This window comes from Ctenopharyngodon idella, chromosome 10 (genome assembly GCF_019924925.1).
Source record: "Ctenopharyngodon idella isolate HZGC_01 chromosome 10, HZGC01, whole genome shotgun sequence".
Taxonomy (NCBI): domain Eukaryota; kingdom Metazoa; phylum Chordata; class Actinopteri; order Cypriniformes; family Xenocyprididae; genus Ctenopharyngodon; species Ctenopharyngodon idella.
The window spans coordinates 29,538,984-29,552,972 of record NC_067229.1 but is presented as its reverse complement, the minus strand read 5'-3'; the positions used below and the strand labels follow the sequence as shown (position 1 = coordinate 29,552,972).

General features: G+C 36.3%; 1 protein-coding gene across 4 annotated transcripts in view; it reads left to right on the top strand.

Annotated features, from left to right (window-relative positions):
- Positions 1 to 9: 9 nt before the first annotated feature.
- The window catches only part of LOC127521930 (rab GTPase-activating protein 1), a 97,252-nt gene continuing 83,272 nt past the window's right edge, over positions 10 to 13,989 (top strand). For 3 of the 4 annotated variants that reach the window (XM_051911421.1, XM_051911420.1, XM_051911423.1), the window contains exon 1: positions 10 to 149. The gene's annotated coding sequence lies outside the window, so the exon portion shown is untranslated. The remainder of the gene's footprint in view (positions 150 to 13,989) is intronic. The other variant, XM_051911422.1, reaches the window with a different exon arrangement.

The window sequence follows — 13,989 nt, the reverse complement described above, 5'->3', positions numbered from 1 at the left end:
GACTCTATTCCGAACATTGCCGAAGAGTGCGGCAGCGCATGCGCAGTTTGAGCGGGGTTTGGTTTGTGTTTACAGCAGCACTGTTGCTGGCTAATGTTCAGCGCTGTTATGTCAAGCCTCTCTGGAATAAAAAGCTTTTGTGGAAACAGGTAGGATGAGTGGCAGCGATACACACCACCGTGCTTTTATCTATTCTACACGTCCGTTTCTTTCTTCAGTAGTTTTGTCTTTTTAAGAGGAAAATATTACACAATATATGCAGATTTGGATTTGAGGCTAGCATGCTATAGTGTGTTAGCTCGTTAAAGGCCGTGTGCTCATCTCTGCTTCACTGCATGACACAAAACCTGCAAAGATCTGCTGTCTGCACAGCACACATACCCACCTTTGTGACAATATTATTATTATTATTATTATTTTTTTACGAAGAACAAAAGAAAACCAAGGACATTGTTTGTGCATTAATGTGTAAGTCATATGTAAGATTTAATTATAGGATTTGTTCGCCTTCTCACTGTAGAAATGCCTCATTTGGGATAGATGCAAACACTGATGTATTACTAAGTTCTATTGCATTTGTGGATGTAATTGTTTTGAATCTAGTTGGATGTGTTTTGATGATCATGTGTTTGCAGTAGCTAGTGGTGGGAAATTTTATTCAGATTCATTTAAATCCGTTTACCAAAAAGGTCTTTCAGTGTTCAGTGACTCTTTCTGTAGTACCCCAATAGGTGGCGACAAGTGACTGTTTTTCTGTCTGTAATGAGCAAGTCATTGAATAATGCACTCAAGTGATTCCTTCGTTCATGACCGAAAATTATAATCCTTATTATCCTTCATTATGACAACAAAGCATATGTTTTTTTTTTTGTTTGTTTTTTTAACTGCCTGGCAGGACTAAGAGTACTTGCAAATGTCAATAAGTACTAGTTCACTGCTGCTCCAAGTCTCGTTTAGATTTGCTTTGACCCGTTTAGTGAAGTGGGAGTGTTTGTTTAGTAAGTCCAGGAATTATACTCATGATGAAGTTCTTTGTTTCGTTTTCGTTCTTCAAAAAGAAGATTGAAGTTGCTTTCAATTAGAATGTCAACATCAATGTCTGCTATAAAGCAGCTATCCAGTGTGTTCACTTGACGGACTGAACAGAAAAAATTTCCACCCAGGGATTCCTGGGTCAGAAAAGGTCTTTAGTGGTGGCGGATTAACACGGTCATCCACACAAACAGTACAAATACCCTACCCATGTGAACTGCGAGCCCAGTACTGATGCTGTTGGCTCGTGGTACAGTCAGGAAAGCTTCAAAAGGGAAGGACGAGCTAGTAAACTCCAGAGTAACATTTGAGAGCAGTGGCACCGGTGCCACCAAGTTCTACAGATGGTGGCATCAGCACCTGATTTGGTAGCACTGGGGTGGTGAGGGTGTTGTCAATTTAAAGAGATAGTTCACCCAAAAATGAAAATTCTGTCATCATTTGTTCACCCTCATGTCATTCCAAACCTGTAAGACTTTCGTTCATATTCAGAACACAGATGTATTTTTAATGAAATCTGAGAGTTTTCTGTCCCTCCATTGACAGTACAAGCAACTACCACTTTGTTGCTTCAAAAAGTTCATAAAGCGATTGAAAAAACTAATCCATATGAATTGAGCGGTTTAGTCCAGAGACAGGATCACTTTATATGATAAATAGATTGAATTTAGGTTTTTATTCACATAAACATTGATCAACGAACATAAACACAAGCTCAACCATACTTACTTGATGCGCAAGAACAAACCTCACTGGTTCTTGCGCAAGCTCATATGTGCTGCGTAAAAATTAACCTTATTGGTTCACGCACGTCAAGCAAGCATGTTTGAGCTTCCGTTTACCATTACTGCTGTGTGTGTTGATGAATGTTTATATGTGAATAAAAGCCTAAATTTAATCTCTTCATCATATAAAGTGATCATGTCTCTTAAGAAAATTCGGACTAAACCATTCAATTCATATGGATTAGTTTTATGATCACTTTATGGACTTTTTGAAGTGTCAAAGTGGTAGTTGCGTAGCTGTCAATGGAGGGACAGAAATCTGTCAGATTTCATTAAAAAATATATTTGTGTTTCGAAGATGAATGAAAGTCTTACAGGTTTGGAGAAACATGAAGGTGAGTAAATGATGACAGAATTTTCATTTTTGGGTGAACTAGGCTAACCCTTTAACAAAAACAGCTGTATTCAACATTGATCGACTCCAAGGCATTATTTCCTGAAAATGCGGAAAGATAACATCATGGTGCAAAAATGAGACTCGAGCTGGAACAATGCGTCAAAGTAATCGATTACGTAAAATAGTCAATTTGCGTGGGATGCGTCAAATCACTGTGCTGTTTTGTGCTGGAAATCAGCTGTTATTACAAAAATATTAAGCCCGATCTAAAGTGTGGAATTTTTTTAAATGGAGACCGAATAAAATGGTGCTCTGCACGCTGTGTAAAGCTGAAATGGCAAACCACAGCAGCACAACTTCTGTGCAAGAGCATCTGAAAAGAAAACATCCCGGGGCTCTCCTACTCCAAAATGACGAGATTTGGACTATTAAAGTGAATTTTTACACAGCTCTAGAAAACGGTTGTCAGTCCCATATTTTGTGTTTGATATCGCTGCTTTCATACAGCATTCAGTTTTTTACGAGCTGCATACTGTTTATAGCCAGTTACAAAGCATTTAATGCTGTTGTTGGTTATTTAAAATATCTAATAGATGAACTCATGCCTCAGTTGGACTCATTTATTTAATAACGCGCTGAAATTCGGGGTAAAATTTCAAGGTTTTATAGATACCGCCATGTTTGATAATGTCGCTATGGTTAGTTAGTTAGAATGTGGTTGTGACTTCAGCTGTTTGTTCATAGCTGAATGAACATATTCAAGCAGCTAATTTCCTGAATGAACAAAACATTTCAGGATTCACACTTGTAAGCAATTGCTGCTGAAAATCCCAAATAGTGACTGTGAACGCAACGCAGTCATAGTAACACCTTTCCTAACTAGGTCTGTGTAAACCTTATCTTTTCTGATAAATAATATCATTAGGTAAAAATTCATACATAGATTAGTTATGGTTATTATTTATTGGTAAATTAACCAAAAGGATTAATCAACTATTTAGAAAATAATCATTAGATTATTTGATTAATCAGAAAAAAGAGTTGATAGATTAATCGATTGAAAAAAAAAATCATTAGTTAATAGTTCCAGCCCTAAATGTGACCTTTTAGCAGTCTGTAGCCCTGGTAATGATTCGTTGATTCAAAAGTTTAGCTCAAAAACACTGATTTATTCACAAAAGAAATACTAACACCACAACATTATTTCTCCAACCAGAGGCGGATATACCTGTTTTTTACTGACAGTGAGTTCAGCTCTCATAAATGCAGATTAATGTTGCTAACATTAATTCATGTTGCATGACAGTAGACTTGTTGTCTTTGGAGGAACTGTCTGTCTGGTACGAAGAGCCACCACCTTATGATTTAAACCCGGATTGATAACTTTTTTTTCCCTGGCAGGTGAAGTAATATGTTGTTGCCATAATTACTCAACATGTTTTCAGCCTTTCATTCTCAAGTGAGCAAAACAACTTAGCCCAAAAGCAGTTTATCATAGACCAAAGGAGAAATGCTGCATACATTTTGCATATATTTTGCAAAGTTTGCATATGTTATTGATACTTGTTTATTATTATTATTATTTAAATATATTTTAATAATACAATTTTAATACTAGTTATTAATAATAGTTCTGTTTATATAATAATAATATAATTATAATTCAGAATTATTATATTATTATTCTAATCATTTTATAATTTTAATTTTATGACGTAAACCACAACATTTGAAAGAAGTATCTTATGCTGACCAAAGCTGCATTTATTTGATAAAAAATAGAGTAAAAACAGTATTAATGTGAAATATTATTACAATTTAAAAGAGGTGTTTTCTATTTAAATGTATATTAAAATGTAATTTATTCCTGTGATCAAAGCTGAATTTTCAGCATCATTACTCCAGTCTTCAGCGTCACATGATCCTTCAGAAATCATTCTAATATGATGATTTGATGCTCAAGAAACATTTTATATTATTATTATCAATGTTAAAATCAATTGTGCTGCTTCATATGTTTGTGGAAAAACATTTAAAAGTTGAGTAAGATTTAAAAAAAATAAATTAATTAATTAAAAGTAAATTAATACTTTTATTCAACTAGGATACATTAAACTGATCAAAATGTAATACAAAATATTACATTTTCAAATAAGTGCTGTTCTTTTGATTTTCTGTTAATCACCAAGTCCTGAAAAAAAGTACCATGGTTTCCACAAAAAATATTAAGCAGCACAACTCTTTTTCAACATATATAATAATAATCAGAAATGTTTCTTGAGCATCAAATCAGCATATTAGAATGATTTCTGAAGGATCATGTGACTCTGAAGACTGATGTAGTGATGCTGAAAATTCAGCTTTGATCACAGGAATAAATGACATTTTAAAATATATTACAATAGAAAACAGTAGACAGTTGTATATAAGGCCAAAAATTGGTTAAAAATTGGTTTCATTGGTAAAAAAACCTAATAGTAGACCATCAGCATTATAAATACATGATAATTCCCAATGCACTTGTGTTCCTCAAAAATAAACATGCCCCTCAGTGGATATTATGTTGCCAAGGCAGCATTGGTGAGTCGCTCAAGGGTCTATGCCTTCATTTGGGAAAAATAACTGACTTGCAGCACCACTGCTTCCATAAGCACATATTTGACATCATGTAGAACAGTATCGCAAATCACAAGGGATAGCGTGAGTTGAGTGATGTCTGTGAGCGGAGGACTGGGGAAAATAACCCAGTTTATGACCATGTGTCTAACGGCACAATGACAGATGCTTCTCATCTCCTGGGTATGTGAGACAGCTGGCCCACGTGCAACCGCACCCTGACTCTATATCAGTGACAGAGGCCACATGCTTCATTTGGACATTTGAACTATCCGTTACAAAGCCATCTTGATGGGTGTTTCTTTTCGTTCTGCTTATTCAGTAGCTGTGTTCAGTGCAGCTTGTTATATAGGCAAATATACACTCATACTATTAGTCATTAACGATAGGCACTGCTGAACGTTTATTGGTGTAGACAGTAATGCAAACTCGAAAGCAACACTTAATGCTTACAACATATGGATCACTAGTTGTTTCCGTATATTATTATTATTACCCTCTTTCTCTTTCATTCTGCCTCTCCCTATTTTGTTTTGTCTTTTTTTCCTCCCGAGTCTGGTCAACAAAGCTTTATTAGCGTGACTGTAAAGGATTACAGTATTGCTAAAGCATTTGACCATACCTGCATAGCACAGGCTTAGCAGGTGTATCTCCTTTTTCACACACCTAAATCTACAGTATCATCATCATCAGCTACTCTTACTGATCTTACCTTCTCATCTCTCCTGTATTTTTCTCTCCATATGAAGTGAATTGTTGTTAAGCGGCAACTGGGCTTATAGCAAGATCACTCTGCTTAATGATACAGTATGGCTCTACATTATTTGCCTTTTAATTCACTTCTTATTCTCAGTATAGTACATTCAAGGAGAGGACAGGAAATGATAGGGAGTAGGGAAAAAAAAGACCATTTTGTGTGAAATTCGACACCAAGTGGAGAGCTACTGTCCTGGCACTGTAGACAGCAGGCATGTGACGGTATCAATTTCATGTTGCGATAATTGCTGAAGCTCTTATCACGGTATACGGTATTATTACAGTATTGAAATAAGTAGCAAAAAAAGTGTTGTCATAGGCTCCTATAGCAGGTTTTATAACTTTTTTCTTATAACAAAATGAACTGGACATTTTAAATAGCCTACAATAAAGCAATACATACAAAAAAATGTAGGAAAGTAAACAAATATTTCAAATAGATTTAAGTGCAAAAGAATTTTAAAGAACAATAGGTAACACTTTACAATAAGTTAACATTCATCATTAGTTAACATTAGTTAATGCATTAACTAACATTAACAATGAGCAATAGTTACATTTGTTACAGAATTTATTATTCTTTGTTAACGTTACACCGTGTCTACACCAGACGTGAGCGGCGCGCATCAAAAGACAATAGAACCCATTATAATCAGCGATAATGTCTACACTGGATGCGGCGCGACGCGACAAATTCCCGACAGTAAACGGATTCCCTGTTCTATTTCTGACGTAGTCCAAGTGCTTTGCAGTGGCCGGCTTGTCGCGTTCAGTGTAGACAGCTTTTAGCTGTTGTGGTGTGGTGCGACGCGACGCAATAAAAGTCATGTCTGGAGTAGACACGATATTAATTAAAAAAAAATACAACTCTAGTTCATGTTAGCTCAGGTCCATTAAATAATACAGTTACAACTTTTGATTTTAATAATGTGTTATTAAATGTTGAAATTAACTAAGATTAATAAATGCTTTAGAAGTATTTTTCATTGTCAGTTTATGTTAACTAGGAGCCTTAATATAAAGTGTGACCGAACAATAAAGAATCAGAACATTTTCAAACAATACCTAGGGCATGTTAAAAATTATAAAAAGTTAAGTTTGAAAATAAATACCCTATTAAATCTTTAAGTATTTGGTGCTGAGATGAGCACCATTGTGAATACAAAAATCTGAATGGCTGTTTAAAACATTTAAATACTGTTCAGAAACAGAAAGTAGCACAGCTGCTTTGTTTACAGGGTTACTGGGGTAACGGCTGCATGTCTGCTGTTCCATCAGTGCCATCTACTGTCAGAGATTGAATGTGCATTTTAATTCAACGTGTCTCCTTCACTTGTTCCGCCCTGCTCTTCTCATCCATGTTGGGCTTTTTTTACATCAGAGTGCGCGCATGCCTCTTTGACGCAGCATAAAGCGGTGTTGTGCATTTTAACCGGAAAATGGGAAAAATGTTCTTAAAATTAATTACAAAACTCTGAATAATTTGTAATAAATAATTATTCACTGTATTTTGAAATGTCCACAATAACAATATTGTGCATGTTAATTATCATGATATATCATATTACCGTATACCAACACGTCTAGTAGACAGCCTCATTGATTATAATAGGATTTATTTATTTATTTTTGTGAAATTTCACCATGAAATGCCCTTACTTTGACTTGATAAAATGTTTCCTGTTTGGTTTGTAGTCCAGCAGTAAAGGGTTGAGAAATCAAACTGCTGGCATACTTTTGACCAGGCAGATGTGAGGTTGCTATGGTGACAGCAAGCTGCGACGCAATGAGAATAGATGATGACTTCTGAGAGAAACCCCACTGCCTCCCTCAGTCTCACCTGTCTCTCTCTCTGCCTCAATTTCACCTGTCTCTCTGTCTGCCTCAAGTCTGTCTGTCTCTCTCTCTCTCTCCCTCAGTCTCGCCTGTCTCTCTCTCTGCCTCAATTTCACCTGTCTCTCTCTCTGCCTCAGTCTCACCTGTCTCTCTCTCTGCCTCAATTTCACCTGTCTCTCTGTCTGCCTCAAGTCTGTCTGTCTCTCTCTCTGCCTCAGTCTCGCCTGTCTCTCTCTCTGCCTCAGTCTCGCCTGTCTCTCTGTCTGCCTCAGTATGCCTGTCTCTCTGCCTTAGTCTCACGTAGCCAGACCTTCAGACTGACTGCAGAAGGTCTGGACTCTATCTCAGCTTTCATTGGCCAAGGACCGCCCAGAGGCTGTTTGACTGACATGTGATGCAACCAATCACAGTTTGTTTTGTTCCGTGTCATGTTTAGGGTCATGAAAATGTAAAGTCGATGTCCCTACAATAACAGACCGGCGTGCATCTAATAAATTATTCATTCAAGAACGTTGTGCAAGTTTACTGCAACAATGGAGCCACAAACTTCACATACTTTTGACACATCCAGCGTTTAGTTGATCTTGGTAAGCGCTCATTGTCACAGTTGTAAACACGACGGCTTTCTTCCACGAGCTGGTTTGGCGTCACGGCATTTGTTTCCAGGCGTACTGTTAAAGAATGTGACACAGACATCTCCCGGACTTCCTGTAGAATTCAACCAACCAGATGACGACTTGAAAACTCCTGAAGTGTTTCCAGATAAGTGCGCCATATGCATCAGATGTTCAGCCAACGGTCCGTGGGCGTAAAGTCCGAGGCTGAGCCTACTCTCTGCCTCACTCTGCCTGTCTCTCTCTCTGCCTCAGTCTTGCCTGTCTCTCTCTTTTCCTCATTCTCGTCTGTCTCTCTCTCTGCCTCAGTCTGCCTGTCTCTCTCTCTGCCTTAGCCTCGCCTGTCTCTCTCTCTCTGCCTTAGTCTCGTCTGTCTCTCTCTGCCTCAGTCTGCCTGTCTCTCTGTCAGTGCCTCATTCTGCCTGTCTCTGCCACAGTCTGCCTTTTTCTCACCCTGTCTCCATCCACCTCAGTCTGCCTGTCTCTCTCCATTTGCCTCAGTCTGTCTGTCTCTCTCTCTCAGTTCCTCAGTCCTCCTGTCTCTGCCTCAGTCAACCTATGTCTGTGTCTTTCTCTGCCTCAGTTTGTCTCTCTTTCTCTCTCCTCCTCTTGTCTTTTTCCTCTTTGCCCCAACAGAGTTTAAAACATCATGTTGTGTTTCACTCCTCATTTGGCTGTTGCGTCCTGAGGCAGAGAGATAGAGAGAGAAGGGAAAGACCGACAAGGCATCCATTATAATGGCACGAGAACAGAGCATCAGTGTGAAGGAGCTTCCTGTCTGTCTGTTCCACATGAATCCATGCAGATATCAGCGAACAAGGCTATGAAGTCAGTCGTCTTGAATGTGTAAGGAGCCACTCTTCTATCTTAACCAGTAGCCCAATCCACACAGCTCTTTGTAGGAGCTCTTTGAGGCTTGTGTACTGCTGGCTTCTGGTCATTGCTCCCCAGGGTGTAGCTCTGAGCCCGGTCTCCATTAGGACAGAGCACAATGTGCCCAGTCAGGAAAACCAAAGCTCATTCACAAAGGAACAACCTGCCATTCAATGTCCTCTCTTACAGTATCCCTGCAGGCTGAACCCACTGACCTGTGAATCAACACGTCTCTCCTGCTACATTTTGTGTAAAAGAGATGGTTCATTTATCATCCCTACCCATTATACCCACCCAGCATATTTCTATTCGTTGACCTTCCTGACGTTGTCAAATTACTTTATTAGTAGTTTGATGTTGTATAGCTTTAGCAAAGCAGCATGTAATGCTATTATCTCAAGATCTATGCATCGTGTTATGGTGTGTTTGAGCTTGATTGAATCGAAAACACTTACTCTTAATAAATATATGTGATCTACTAATGTTTGGTGAAGCTATAAACCAAAATGCATCACAAAAGCTGCATGTGTATACTGTTTATATGTACATGGTATTGTTTGGTCTCTACCTGAAACCATTATACTTGTTGTATTATGCTTGTTGAGACCTTTTCAACAATATATGACACAAGACTATCTGTTATGTATGATGCTTAACAGATCACATTTTCAGGTAAAGTCACATTTTTATTTTCAGTTTAGCCATACATTTTTGACTTTCAGCCAAAAACTGATAATGCCATTTTTAGCTGTCGAAATTTGCATTCCTATTTTTATCTTGTATTGTAAAATTATGTACTTTAATTTAATTTGAGAGTAGGTGCTGAGGTCCACCCTATTTCACTAAGTTTCACTCAAATTTCTGGCCTTGCCACTGGCCTGAAATGTTATCTATATGGTCACTACGCTTTGTGCTAATGGTATTGTGATAATGTTGTGTTTAAGGGTGAAACGGATCGTAGTTGAACCGTGACCTGTACAGACCAGGCCACATGGTTCGGCATTCATGTGATTTGCGGATTAATTTAAGTTTAACCATCAAAAAAAATCAAGTTAAAATCAAGTTAAAATTTATCATTCAATTGCACGTGTTTTGTCACTTTGCACGTGCCTATTTACATATTCAAGTTATTTTAAACCATTCCAGTGCAAGAAGAGGCGAAAGAGAGCTTGCGCGCTGTTATCTGTTCGCACAGCCGCACGCGCAGAGAACCACATTTCAGATAGTGTGCTAACACCATGCTGATTCCTCTTTCGCGTCTCCTTGTGCTTGAATGCGCACATTGTCGCATACACACAAAATTTTGTCAAAATACTCGTCTTGGCAAGCAGTCTTGTAAACACAGTCGGTTATGTCTTTAGTGAACTTGAAGAATTAAGAAAGAAATCAGATATGTATTTTTATATTGGATCTTAAAGTGACAGCAGCCTATAAATACCTGCTGCTGTCTATTTCATTAATGTTATTTAAACAAGAAAACACAGCTTTAACAAAGATTAATCTATATTTAATTTATACAGTGAACACTATAATGTTATTTTATGTTTAATTATTACATTTCTGCGGTATGACAGTATATATCATTACCACGGTACTGTCAATCATTCGAGATTTTTCAGAGAGCCGTTTTGAATCATTAGTTATTTCTGTGTTACAAATATTCACATTATCACAGAAGTACTGAGATATAAGTTTTAAGTTAGTATTTAAACACCGATGTCTACGATAGCGATCAAAATAGAGCAAACTACCTTTTGAAACGAACTTGGCACGTCAAATAATGGTTGTATCAATTACATCTAATTCCACTAGGTGGCAACAACTGACTGTTAAAAAATGTATTTGTCATTGAATCGTTCATTCAAAAGATTTGTTCAAAAACACTGATTCATCCAGCAATGAAAAAAGTATTTATTAATGAGTCATTGAATTCATTCAAAACCATTTTTTAAATAATTAATTCAAACATTTTCCAGCAATTAGAGTCAGCAATTTATATTTTGTCAGAATCGTGATCTCTATTTGAAACCAAAAAATCGTGATTCTCATTTTATCCAGAATCGTGCAGCTCTATTTCGCGGTATGTAAATTTATCCGCATAGCACAGTACTACTTAAAGTTACACACGTAAGAGTGATAAAGAAACATGCATGAATAAGAAAATAAAAAGTAGGACATGCTTGATGTTGAGGGTTATTAGAGTTATTAAGCGCAATAATAAGCTGTGGAATAGAACTCCATGCGGTTGCCGCTCATGTTGACTTGACACACACCGGAAGTGTGCACACAGAAAGACGCCTCACTGAGACAGCATGCGATCGTGAATTCAGTTCTCTTTTGAGTCTTACTGTCAAAAATGCCCATTGTGTGAAGTATTCACATAGTCGGTTATGTTTCAAATTAACATTTGGGTGAAATCTGGATGTGTGTCAGTATATTGGATCAGTGCATTTGGTCTTGAAGGGACAGCAGCATAATAAACTACTGTCTTTCTTATTAATGCTAATCAAACAACAAAAGACAGAAAATCACTCACTGCTCTTGAATGAATCACTTGTATCTTTAATAAGAATCAGTTCATATTTGATTCATTCACTGGAGACTATGCACTGTTTTAGTTATTGATTATTCAGTTTCTGTAATATTTCTTTATAAGTTTATTTAATTTGTATCTTTGCTCTATTGTATTTGTCCTACTGTTTGTAATTTGTTTCTTTGTTCTTATTTTTTATAACAAAAATAAAATACAAATAGCTATATCAAGAAATATAGGCTAGTAGTTTTTGCTGTGTTATGCAAATACTTAAACTGTGCTTTAAGTAATAAATTGAATGCAAAATTGCATTTGCCCAAATTTATTTATTTATTTTTTTTTTTTTTTTGCTGATCAGAAAAATCCAATCCGTGATTCAATATGAGTCCGAATCATGAGTGATCTGTTGCATCACTAGTTGTGTTGCAGCTATCCTCTGTGATTTCCACTGATACTAAACAGGTTTTCAGTTTTGTATCAGTTTGCATAAGTTGTTATTAACCAGTGATCAACAGAGCCAATTATACAACAATGAAAACTAACATCTGTGACATACAAATGCATGTTGAGTCAGTCAAACTGTTTTGTAATGTTCTGCAGTTTGAGCAAGTCAAAGCTGAGCACAAGTTGTTTCAGTTTGTTTAACTTTTTCAGACTGGGCAAGAATTACAAAATGCCAGTGTTTGCCTGGCATTCTGGTGGTGAAATCCTCATTACATTTGAAGTAACTTTTTCCGAACATTTCTTTGTCTTAGGTTAAGTAAAATGGGTGGATCTCTTTAGTTTCCTATAACCATCAAAACAGGTGTGCCCAAGTTCCCTGGCTCCAAAGAACGGATGCCTTTTTTATTTTTCCACATCCATCACGAACAATGGATTGCATAATTAACAGTATCAGCCAATATTATTATTATTATTATTATTTTTTTTTAAGTTTTACAGCATTAGTTAATGCAAAAGCTCACATGAAATAAACCTGGTAATCTAGGTTTTGCTAATTTTTGACATTTGTTAACATTTAAACATTAACAGATTAACATTAATGGTTTATAAACAAAAATGAATTAACACTGAATAGTAGTATATTTATAAATTAATGTTAAACTAGGCTAATAAATACTGTTTATTTTTTGTTCATAATAAGAACATTTTGTTCAATAAAGTTAAAGTTTTTATTACATTTCTGTTATACTGTTAGACCTTACTTTAATTGTAACTTTTTTAGATTGTATTTTTCTATGCTTGTAATTAGTGTATTTGTTCAGTCAAGGACTGTTAAAGTGTTACAGTAAGGTTACAGTAAAAGTATGGTTCATTATTACGTTATTGTTATATAATTATTGTACGGCTGTCAATAGATTAAAATGTATTAATTGCATCCTTTTGTGTGAATAATTACGATTAATCACACATTTATTGTGAAATTAAGCATACACCATTTGTCTTGTTTAACACGTTCATTTTGTCATCATTTGCTATATCCAGCAAGTAAACCATAAGAATGAATGGTGATTCTCACAAAACTGTATTTTCTACAAGCTTTTTTCAAGGTAAATTTAGGTGTCTTTCCAAAATAAGACAGTTGGTGACTCCAAAAGTACACCAAATAACCAAATGAAATAAGGATTCCATAAATCATAAATTTATGCACACCAAAGCACTCAGGAAAAAACATTTCAAAATGCATTGTGTATAGTATGAGTACAGTGCAGCTGTTATACCAAAGAAAAAAAAAAAAACATAAACCAACCACTGCATATGACTTGACTGCACCTACTACAGTACAAGGATCCATTCAGAATTACTAAACACAGCAACATACACATGACAAATCAAAACATTGTTTCCACACATACTCAGAACAAAGTTAATGTAGTGAAATGTCTGTGTATAAAAACAATGTGCAATCAGCGTCGAGAGCGTGCACAGAGATTGTTTGCGCATCAAGATACTCTTACACGTGTGCTTACTCTACGATTCCTGTAAGTCACAGCAATCGTATTTACTTTGATTGAAATCATCATCCATCAAAACTTTACAAGCGAGACACTGGTTTGCTTTATCCAGCCGAGAAATGTATGTCATCTGCCCATACAACGGTGGGATGTTTTGACGCTCTGTTCAGTCAATATTTCACACAGCGCAATGCGTGAGGGCTCACGCTCTTCAGAAACGATCACAGAATATGTCAGATCCTGTGTTTTAAAGTGAAACACACTGGAATGGATAATTTACTGAAAACGCAACATGAGTCTCTCTTCTCACTGCACTCTCCGATGTAATAAGCCTGGTTTTCTTTACATTAGCGCTGTTTTGGAATGATTTTTTTGAATGAATTCACTTACTGGAACATTGGACTGAGTTTTTCCTGGAGTTTAGCAGATTAAAATGATCTGATCGCAAACAGAGAAGCGAAATCGGGTTAAATAGTTAGAATTAGGGCTGGGCGATATGGCAAAAAAAATAAAATCTCGATTTTTTTTCAGAACGATTGACCGATTCACGATTTTTTTTTTTTTTTTTTTTTTTACTGTTTAACTAGTCAACTTAAAAACTTAACTACAATATGATTTAAGTAACATTCTCTTTATTTACAATCTGGTTAAA